Here is a 7,554-nt window from a genome sequence, read left to right as displayed (position 1 = left end):
GAAACTCGTTGTCAGAAGGCACTGCTCGTCACATGCTTAGTGGTTCGGAAGTTCAAAGCTGTCTTTTCGACCTAAACACCTGTGCCGATAGTAACAAAAGAAAAAAAAAAGAAAATAAATGCGGGAATAAAAAGCAGGAGAAAAAAAAAAAAAAACTATCAAGAATTCGTCGGAAGTGTTCTACAGAACTTCGAAACAAGTTTCTTTTACCAAAGTGTGTACAGGCTAAAAGAAACACGTCCCAGGAACGTGAAGCGAAAAAAAAAAGTTTTCTTTTAATGACGTGCTGAACTTGAACACTACTAGAAATCTTCTCCCATGAGTTAATTTATTCCTTAACGTGAAAAAACAATAAATATATTATTTTGTATTCTGCAGATGGCAATGATATGTACTGTCTGTGGTGTTAATTTAAATGCGATACCTCAAACAACTTAGACGAAAATAAATATCAAGTTTAGGTCATAATTGCATGCAGATACATGTTTGGACATTTCTTCGAAACTCACGTTGAATAACAATAATCACATCTTAAAACGGCACTTACCTAGGCTATACATAGATCATTCTTAAAAAAAGTATAACTTATCTACCATGAATAGCTCCGGCTGCAGCGTGCTTCAAATCTGGCACAAACGATAATCGTCAAAAACCCGTCGTCCTTCCTCGCCCCTTCGGGGAATTATGTCTTTAAACCTAAGCATGCCAGAACATTGAAATAAACGGCATTGTCTTTCGTAAGGAACGCAGCACCGCGTGTAAAAGTTCGAGAAAAAAAGATTACGAATGTACCCCACTACTTGAAATCAAATGAAACCGTCCGCCGGTCTTTCGAAGTTCGACGAACGTCGAACTTTTACCCTAAAAGTTCGAAGTTCGTCGAACTTCTGACTTTTCAGAGTTCGAAAGTTCGAAACTTTTCGAATTCTCTTGATAAATAAGTTCGAAAGTTCGAAATTCATCGAATTTTTTGGTCAGTCAAGTTCGAAAGTTCGACAAGCATCGAACCTTGCAGCGCAATAAATTCGAAAGTTCGAAAAAGATCGAATTTTTTAGCGTTATAAGTTCGACGGTTCGAAAAGTGTCGAACTTCTTAGCTTAACAAGTTCGAAAATTCGACCTCCGTCGAATTTTACGATATAGACAATTCGAAAAATCGAAATCTTTCGAACCTTTCGAACCGCTTGATTCGATCATCGAAACTTCGATTCGAAAAAAGTTCGCGGCATCCCTACTCGCTACGCCGAAGGTTAAACTTCCCTGTTCGGTCGTAGCCATGCAGGTAAAGATGGAAACCACCTTGTTCTCCGAGTGATGTCCTTGCACTGAGCGCTGGATCACGACACTGCAGCTTTCAGTTTTCAGCAAAATGACAGCACGTGACTTTACATGCGCTTTCTCCAGCCACATGGCTCTACGTTTGGCGCATCTAATGAAGAAGTGGAGAATGCATTTTTTTTTTTGTCCACTCCTGAAACTTGTTAAAAAAAGCCGTGGCATGCAAAAGATTTTTTTTTTTATTTTTTTTTTTTTTTTTTTTTAATAATCAACTTGTTATTGCACTCGCACAAGGCAAGCTCCTGTACGTCTTCGTGTTCGAGCCCTAGCTTAGCCAGCGATGCGTCATTCATTTTCAAACAGACTTCACATTCTAGAGAGAAGCAGTCTTGCGAAGGGGTCTTTTGAAAAACGTAAATAAAAATAAAATATCATATTCGAAATCGTAGAAGCGCACAATGCCGGTAAGGTTGCTGTATTTTAGTCAAATGAGCACACATTTCAGGCGATGGCGGCTCAAGTAGAGGACAGATAACCAAAATATTACATTTCTAGATTGTCTTTTTTTATAGCCGACTACTATATGTAAAATAGTTCTAAAAATGAAAATGAAAAGAAGTGGGGTTTCTGAGAAAATCGATTTCAAACTTTTAACGTTTGTTATTTCTCACAATGCTTGCGTGAAGGTGGCGGAGCGACTAGTCGACAGATCATAATAAACACCCTGGATATATATATATATATATTGCGTGGTGCCCGTTAAAGACCCCAGGCTAGCAGTCGTACTGCACTGGCTAAATTGCTTATATACAGTGGGTAACAATGGTCGCCATGTCCTGGCAGACTAACCTCCTGCTGTGTAAACAACTGACGACTACTTTGACTTTTGACCCTGGGTTCTGCAGCGCGAGCTTTCGCTCCACGTGCTTCAAGGTGGTGTGCGCTAGCCCACTCAACCACCGATTCGCCTCTCCTTAGTCTTTTGTTGTTTTGGGCTATTGCATTTTCATTATGTTTGCTTTTCACCATCTAGACCAGCTCTCAATTTTGTTACTTTATTCCACTCAGCAGTATTTTACTAGAGGATGGTTACAACTCTGCTCCTTCCTTCAGTGTGGGCGAAGACTCGTCTGCATGCATTATGTTGCAATAAACTATAGCGACGAGAAGGTGCGAAAAGTTCTCCCAGCACCCAGTGGGAACTTTTTTAGGGTTGTTTACAAACGCTGCTGAGCACCAAGTTAGGGGTGTTTATTCTCATTTTTATTATACAGAATGCGATGATCCCCAGTAGCGGAAGTAAAATGTATGCTCGGGTTTCAAACTATATAATGTAAGTAGATATAGTGAACAAACGTTGAAGCTAGAAACGTGTGCAACGTTTGACCAATTAGAAGTATTAAGACTATTTTAAGTTCCTTGAATTTCACGTTGTTGGATATCTGGGACTACTTTAAACCATTTATTCTAAAATGGCTGTCTAGCATTTTATTTAACAAATCATTGTAAAAACCGAAATAAACCGGTTGTTAGGAACGTGTAACCGGTAACCGAAACCGTAAAAAAACCAACACGAAACCATTATTAACAGGAGGCGGTAACCGTAGCCGTAACCGAAACGTTATATTTTTCGATTTGTGTCCCAGGTTTTGGGGAGCTTGGGCCAGTAATACTTTTCACAAATACGGCCTCCCCCCCCCCCCCCCCCCTTCCCCCCAGTGTCCGCCCCTAGTGAAAAAAAGTAATTTGTATAGGAAATTTCTTGTGTCCAATAAACACATATGAATCATACAAGATATATAAGAACACATGAGAACCTCTTAAGAACTATATAAGATATATAAGCACCATATAAGAAACATAGGAAACTCCTAACAAGTTTCTTATATGGTGCTTCCATGTTCTTATATATCTCATATAGTTCTTATATAGTTCTTATATGGTCTTATGTGTTCTTTTATATCTTATATGATTCATATGTGTTTATTTGACACAGAAATTTCTCATACAAATCAGAATTTTCAATAGGGCCGCGGCTGTAACCAAGGTGTCCGGACGTCGCGTCGTCGTGGCAGGCTTGAAAGATCTCCTCTCGAAGGTCGGTCGTGATTACCACCAGCCACGGCGAGTTGTTGTCCCCGAAGTTCTCTTTGTAGAGTACACCTTGTCGAATGGCGAAGGTCGGCAGGGCTCGTGAGAAAACAAGTGGCACGGTACTCCCGCACCCTTCCAGGTGCTCTATTAGGGCGCGCAGCTCAGGATCGTCTCGTTGACGTCGGGCCATGTCGTCGGTGTTCACTGCGCTTAGGAAGCACTTGTCGTCATCGTCGCGTCGCTACTGCCGGAAGGTGTTTTGACGGGAGCTCCGGACAGGCAGTCGGCGTTGCTGTGCTTGTGGCCTGGCTTGTAGACTACGGTCATGTTGAACTCTTGTAGACGGAGGCTCCATCGAGCGAGGCGTCCTGACGGGTCCTTGAGGTTCGCAAGCGAGCAGAGCGAGTGGTGGTCCGTGACTACGCGGAACGGGCTCCCGTATAAGTACGGACGATATATTGTGATTGCCCAGACGACCGCGACGCATTCGTTCTCAGTCGTGGATTAATTTCTCTCCGCCTTGGACAATGTGCGACTTGCGTAGGCGATGACTCGCTCGGTGCCTTCTTGCACTTGAACGAGTACCGCGCCAAGTCCTGCGTTACTTGCGTCCGTGTGAATCTCGGTTTCCGCAACCTGGTCCAAATATCCAAGAACAGGAGTCGTCTGCAGTCGTCGCTTAAGCTCGTCGAATGCCTGCTGCTGCTCCTCGGCCCATTCGAACTTCTCGGCGTCCTTCGTGAGGTTTGTGAGCGGTGCGGAAATCCTTGCGAAATCTCGAACGAAGCGCCGATAGTAGGCACATAGCCCAAGGAACCTTCGCACGGTCTTCTTGTCTGTTGTCGCTGGAAAGGCTGCGACGGCGTGAGTCTTCTCTAGGTCTGGGCGAACGCCTTCGTTACTGACCACGTGACCTAGGAACTTCAGCTCATCATAGGCGAACCGACACTTTGACAGTTTGGGGGTGAGTCCGGCGGCCCGTATGGCTTGGAGAACAGCTCGGAGTCGTCGCAAGTGCTCGTCGAAGTCGCCGGAAAACACTACAACGTCGTCGAGGTAGAAGAGACAGCGCTGCCACTTCTGTCCTGCCAGTACGGTGTCCATGACGGAAGGGCGCCACGAGAGCGCGCGACATGAGAGCGCCGACGGGAAAGCGCACGAAAGCAGAGCGCCGCGACACGAGAGCGCGTGCCATTAGAGCGCTTCATGAGAGCGCATGTACGCGCCTTGGGAATGATCAATATTGCAGTCTTCAAACACATGTTTTCTCGGATAGCGCTGTTTTTTGCACATAAGTTAGTTGTCCAATATATTGTAAATTATATGCAACACACAAGGCGTTTTTTTTTCTTTTTTCTCTTATCAAAACTAGGGTGCCTTCATGTGCGCTTTGCTTAGGGTGGTGTAGTGTGCCTCAATGTCCTTCTGTTTAGAGTGATGCCACCCTTTTTAGTACCCGATGCCGACAACACGCGCTCGCTGGGAAAATACAAAGAAATCGACGAAAACAAAATGTCGCCATAGCACAGTCAGCGCCACAAACGCGTGCAGGGACACGCTCTTTCACGCGCTTCTGAACAAAAAAAATAAAAATAAACGTGTGGGATAAAATGGCGAGATGCCACCACCCTAAGCAAGGCGCACATGAAGGCACCCTATGGTGGCATCTCGCCATTTTGTCTCACACGTTTATTTTTATTTTTTGTTCAGAAGCGCGTGAAAGAGCGTGGCCCTGCACGCGTTTGTGGCGTTGGCTGTATTATGGCAACATTTTGTTTTCGTTGATTTCTTTGTATTTTCCCCGTGAGCGCGTGCTGTCGGCATCGGGTACTACAAAGGGTGGCATCACCCTAAACAGAAGGACATTGAGGCACCCTAATCAAAACAATATTTGTTTAAAGTAGGGCTTGTGCTTTGTGGATGTTGTCTTCGATATGTGCAGGTCAAGGTTGCTGGACATCGGAGGTACCAATATACGGTAAATTATGTACATGTCCAACGAGGACCAACGTTCATGTCGAGTCCTGGCACAATGCACTCCAGAAATCCTTGGGGTGCACCCTACGGGCACGTAGGGTGCACCATAAGAAACGCTAGAGAGGAGGAAGCAGACAGAACGTTGAAGAGAGGATGAGTAATTCCTCCTATCCTCTCCGTCTGCTTCCTCCTCTCCAGCCTTCCTTTCCCTCGACAACTTTTCTTAACCTGTAACAACCATAGCCAACGCGAAAGCATGGAAAGTATAGTTACTATGGCGCCCGCCTTTCATTCCAGCGTGCCGCTCAATTGCCGCGCACCTTCGCATCAAAGGAAAAAAACAACAACAAGAAATTAAAAAGAAAAGTTTATTAAACAAACTGATGCTAGAGGTACGTAGACGGTATATGGTCGCTATTATTACGTCATTACCTACCCGAAATCTGCGAGACGCTCAGACCTAACCCGAACCTCAGTGTAACGAAATCGTCAGTGTAACGAAACTGTCAGCCATTTACCCAACACCGTAAAGAGTGGACAACACACATATCCAAAATAAATGCAAAAAAAAAAAAAAAAAACGAACCGGAATGTGGATTGTGTGAAAATGACTCCACATTGGTTCAGAAAAACGATCAGTACGAGGAAATTTGCCGCAAACACCGCAAAGATGTTGCGCGTTTTTTTTCGAAAAACCTATGCAGTAGGTTTTGCATCGTTCAGTTTTTGTTCGGGATTCCTTCATTGTTTTGTTTTGGACACATTAGCAGCTACGCTTCTTGTCTCGCGCGCCGAGACAGTTGTAATCGTGACTTAGTTCGTATAGATTAATGCTGAGCAACCTATCAATCACCCACTCTAACTAAGCTGCAATAGCAACAACAACAACAAAAGAAAACCTTGCAGTAGTCGTGTCTAAAATTTCCATTAAATATAAAACTTTCCCTTGACGTTGCCAACATCATTTGTGTGTTACGTTATGTGCTTAAGGCGCTCGCCGCTTGTAACAATGCGCGATTCCCGCGTTTAAAAACTAACACGGGAACCGCTAATCAAAGGAGGCAAAAGGTAAGATTATAGGCTGTCATCAAAGCATTAACGTCTTCAAGTCCCAAGCTCCCCCCCCCCCCCCTCTACACTCCCCCCCCCCCCCCCCCCCCAATCCACCTTATCAAGTCAAAGCAAAATAGACCGGACAGAAACGCTTAATACGATGACGTGAATCGCGAACATATATCAGCGATGTCACCTTCGGTTAGGGTATCTGCTTTGTCAGCGAATGAAGAACGTTTTGATAAAATAAAGGGTGAATAATACTCCCGGCGACAAGTTTTCTAATCATAGTCACTGGTTGATGTCGTCCCGTGGTGGTAATTTCCGGTCCTTCGAACGCACTAGCAATTTGTAGATTGAGCGCAGATTGGAGTCAAAGCCGCCTGCATGACACTGGACGAGACCGCATCTGACAAATGGATCTGACATGTTCGTACGGGATAGCCTTGCCAGCTCCGCATAGTGGAAAGCAGGCTTCTCCTTTCGAGCAGTTCTGTTGCGGAGAAGCGGCATTGCGGGTGACCAGCGCTGTGGGAGGCAGGAGCACAAAACGAGTGGTGACCGCACCTGTGTTTCGACGCATTAGACAGCGTCGCATGCCGTATTTCAGGCAATTCTACAGGCCGCCGCATCGCCGATGCGGCAGATACATTGACACTGGCGCGGTGATTTGAGTTCAAAGCTTCAAGCAGAAAAGATTACGCGGAATAATCGCGTGCGTCAAAACTTATTTTAACATTTCTCCATATTATGATGTTGGAGAGCAAAAAAGTAAAAAAAAAAAAAATTAAAGTGCGTCTTTCTTCCTTAAACAGAGGAGCCGTTAAATGCCCGGGTGGTTTTTAAACAAGTACAAGTTTTTCGGGAAAAACATCGTGAGCGGTAAAGAATTTTAGACTGTGCAGATGAGGTATAAGGCCACGCATACATTAGGTACAAGAGAGAATGCAACTTAACGATGACTGATTAACTGAACTTCAATAATAAACGTTTAATTAAATATTTTTTTTTTCATGTTCCAACTGAAATTTTGAATGCAGTCGAATGAATGGCTCGAGCAATTTAAGCTGGTAATAAAAGAAACCGGCTTAGACATATTTTTCGACAATTTTCGACCTTTTTTATTTTACCATTTCTAAAATGAATGAGTTC

This window comes from Ixodes scapularis, unplaced genomic scaffold (genome assembly GCF_016920785.2).
Source record: "Ixodes scapularis isolate PalLabHiFi unplaced genomic scaffold, ASM1692078v2 PGA_scaffold8__174_contigs__length_109621045, whole genome shotgun sequence".
NCBI classification, from domain to species: Eukaryota; Metazoa; Arthropoda; class Arachnida; order Ixodida; family Ixodidae; genus Ixodes; species Ixodes scapularis.
The sequence above is the reverse complement of the archived record's forward strand: the minus strand, read 5'-3'. Positions refer to the sequence as shown.